Below are 3674 nucleotides of genomic sequence, written 5' to 3'. Positions count from 1 at the left end.
TCTCATGGCTCAGGGAATAATACAGCTCATCACTGTGGCTGACACGGTTGCATCCGTGACTGAGAACATCACATGCGAATCCAACTGGGATGCAGAAACAGCGCCAGAAGCAGGGCTGTGCTGTAGCCCTCAAAGGTCTGTTTCCAGTGACACACCTCTACCAGCCAGGTGCTACAAAAATAGTGCTACAAAGTGGTGCTCAAAGTAGGGAACTAGGTGTTCAAGCACAGGAGCCTGGGAGGACATGCCATGTTCAAGTTGTAGCAGTCGATACATGAGTGAGTAAGATGATGTATGCTAGGGCTTTTAACACCCCTACAGTGAGAACACAGTGATTGGTTCTTTTGTGTCATGGCGTGGGGAATGCAAAACATAATGCTCATCGATGATTTCTGGGCCCCTTCACAATTCTCCCATGGAGACATCAAATCTATTTTTTTTCACCTGTTGAATTTGGGCAGAGCCTGTGATTTGTTCTGGTCTACAGAAAGCATCAGAAGCAACAGCATACCAGTTCAAAGTCTAGCCTCAAGTGGCATTACCCACTTCCTTGTAGCTTTTCATGACAATAAAAACAATCCCAGCAGAGCCTGATGCGCTCTGGAAGGCCATGTGGGATGAGGCAGCTGCCATGTTTTCAGGCTAAGGGTGCCTTAGACTAGCCTGTCAACAGCCACGTACAAACTGGAGGCCTTTGAGACGAGAGTGTAGAAACCAACGAGCTGCTAGGTGGAGCCCAGCTTAAGTTACCGGCAGCTCATAAAATCGTGCAATTAAATATGTGGTTGTTGTATTAAATGGCTATAACTTAGAGTAGTTTGTTTAAATACAAGTGAAGATAGCACGCCAGGGAACACTTCACCAAAGATCTAGGACATTTCCTTGGCATTGAGGGGGAAGTTCACAGACTGAAAACATCAAAAAGGGCAGGGTGTTTCAGACAAAGGAAGAAGCACAGTTAAAGGCACAAAGCCCACCCCATGCTGTCCTGGGAAATGCTAGGACTGTCCCTTGGGGCATGAAGAGGAAGAAGAAAGATAGGCCCTAGGTGCTCTGATTCCCTGGTGATGCTGATGTAGGCGGAAAATCTTTGTAAGAGGCTGTCTATACAGACTGACCTGTCCAAAATCCTGCAGAGTTGAAGCTGCAGGCCCTATAGAAGGAGTCTTGTCCTGAGTGAGCTTGGATGGTTGGTGGCGTGAGGGACTGACAAAGTTCACTATATTTGGCTATTGTTGGTGATGACTCTTCTGGCATCTAGAGGCTGTTCTTTTTTTGTATGTGAAATGGGAGTGAGCTTTCTCCCACCAAGAAGCAAACATCTTCACTGAAGAGAAAGCCCAACCTCTGCCAGCATTTGCAGTGTGCATGTGACTTTAGGTTTTCTGGGCAGTGCGGGCCTGTGTCTCAGCTGAGATTTGACTTCTTGCTGACCATGAAAGTGCACATTATTTTTCTTCCATGGGAGATGGAGTTTATTTCTCACTTGTTTCTTGATAGTCCTCTAAGTTTCTGTAGGTAATTTCCAGTGTCTGAAAGAATTTGGATTTATTAGCAGAGCTTGTGCAATAGAATTTAGGAATAGCCCTGAGCATGTGTGATCTGTGTGAACATGTGTGCAATATAGTTTAGGAATAACCCAGAAAATGTAGCATTTTCTCCTCCAAAAGTCATGTACCGATGCATTCTGCCCATGTAACAGCATTATGAGGTATGGTCTTTAATTGGTGATTAAGCAAAACAGGATAAGTAGACTTACAGAGTCACTGCTAATTGGAATATTCTCTTCTTCTACCCTCCGCCATGTGAGGGGCCACTAAGAAGAAAGCTCAACAGTACTCATTGGATATGGATACCAATTACCTACATTCTAACTACAGAACTACAAGAATGAAATTTCTCTTCCTTATAAAAATTATCGACCTTAAATCGGGCCAGGGTTCAGCATTCAAGCTACAAGCTGTGTCGTCGGTAGGTTCATGGAGACTAGAGCCACAGTGATTGAGGTGGTTTGCAATGACTGTCTAGGAAAGAAAGTTCGCATTAAGTGCAACACCGATGACACCGTTGGAGACTTGAAGAAACTGATAGCGGCCCAAACTGGCACCTGTTGGAATAAGATCGTTCTTAAAAAGTGGTAACTTTAAGGACCATGTGTCTCTGGGAGATTGTGAAATCCAAGATGGAATGAATCTGGAGTTTTATTACCAACAGAGGGAAGTCCTCCACCTGGCCCCACCCTGCCTTGCTCTCCCACCCTCATTTACACTGGTGTAGTTGTTCATTTTTAACAATTCACATGAATAAAAACTTTGATGCTGCTTTGCTGATGTAAAAACAATTATCTAGCGTCTAGTCTCTTGTCACAGCATCACAAATCAAATCAAATAAAGAGGATTTGGAATAAGCACCGATTCTATGGAGAATTAGGGCAACTGGCGAAATTGTTAGAGGAAAGCTGAGAAACAAAGTCTTTCAGAGTGGGACAACCGTCATGTAAAAACACTGTGTTCTCTCTAAAAAGCAAAGCAAAATCAAACAAAGAAAAACACTCCGCAAATGGTGTTGTGTTTCTCTTAGTACTGACTGCTCATAGATTTAACACGAAGCTCAACGTCTTGTCCTTTTCTATTGTTGCAATAGGTGCAACTCCAACATTTAAGTCATGCCTGTCTTTCTACCTTCTCTCACACTGGGGGAAGATAACCCTCCTCTAGGGCAATGTTGACAATTACTGCATTTGCTCCTACCACTGGAACCTCTGCCGCAACCCACATCTCAACCCTCTCAACCAGCTGGCTTCTGGAATTCCAGCTCTTGTAATAATGACAGAAAGACCACCTGATGCCGAACATCACTGGACACCAGCTGTCACATTATCTTTTCCAGTAACTAAACTTGCACTGAAGCCATGGTATATGGTGTGCATGAGTTGTGTGTGTGTGTGTGTGTGTGTGTGTGTGTGTGTGTGTGTGTGTGTGATACTCATTGCTACTCTGTATGGCCCCACCTTTGGAGCAAGACAGAGAAAATAGGGAACAACTCTCTAGAATCCAACTGTACCACTCATCTTCTCCTGGAGTCTCTCTCCCTAGCCACAGTGGTTCATCAGATCCCCAGGGATGCATATTTTATTATTATGGTGGGAAGAAGTTGAATTCATGCCTGTATATTCCCTTCTTGAACCAACAGTTAGCCTTTTGGTGCCTTATTTCATCATTACTTTTTCTTTTTTAGAAAATAACATCCAATTTTGTTCTTTTCTTTTCATATATTTCTCAAACCAAACCTCGGATCTGATATCTCTACTTTTGGTACAGTTTAAAAAAAACATTTGGAATCTACATTGCTTACTCATTGCTGGGAATTATGGTAAACTAAGTCTTGGCTCATAACCCGAGAAACCACTTGGTTTTTAAACCTCCTAGGGTACAGCCCACCAATCTAGATTCTCCCAGTGTGGATTTTGACGTCCTCTATGACTAGCATGGTGCTTGTCACATGTTAGATACTCCAAATATGCATTTAGCAATTGATACTTCAATTCTTTGTACCTTCTTTTTCTAATCTGTAAAATAATCATGTCAACTTTATGTGTTTGTGACAAATCATACTACTAATTAGTAAGTCCTTAGAAAAAGTACCTGGAGCAGAGTGGGTACCATGTACGTATG

At 42.9% G+C, this 3674-nt stretch overlaps 1 pseudogene across 1 annotated transcript; it reads left to right on the top strand.

Moving 5' to 3' along the window:
* Positions 1-1927: 1927 nt before the first annotated feature.
* On the top strand, positions 1928-2341 carry LOC311589197 (ubiquitin-like protein 5; annotated as a pseudogene). The gene has a single exon. The product of its transcript is annotated as a ubiquitin-like protein 5 (transcript).
* The last annotated feature ends 1333 nt before the right edge of the window (positions 2342-3674 follow it).

The sequence above is a fragment of the Acomys minous genome (genome assembly GCF_964271855.1).
Source record: "Acomys minous genome assembly, chromosome: 18".
Classification (NCBI taxonomy): domain Eukaryota; kingdom Metazoa; phylum Chordata; class Mammalia; order Rodentia; family Muridae; genus Acomys; species Acomys minous.
The sequence above is the reverse complement of the archived record's forward strand: the minus strand, read 5'-3'. Positions and strand labels throughout refer to the sequence as shown.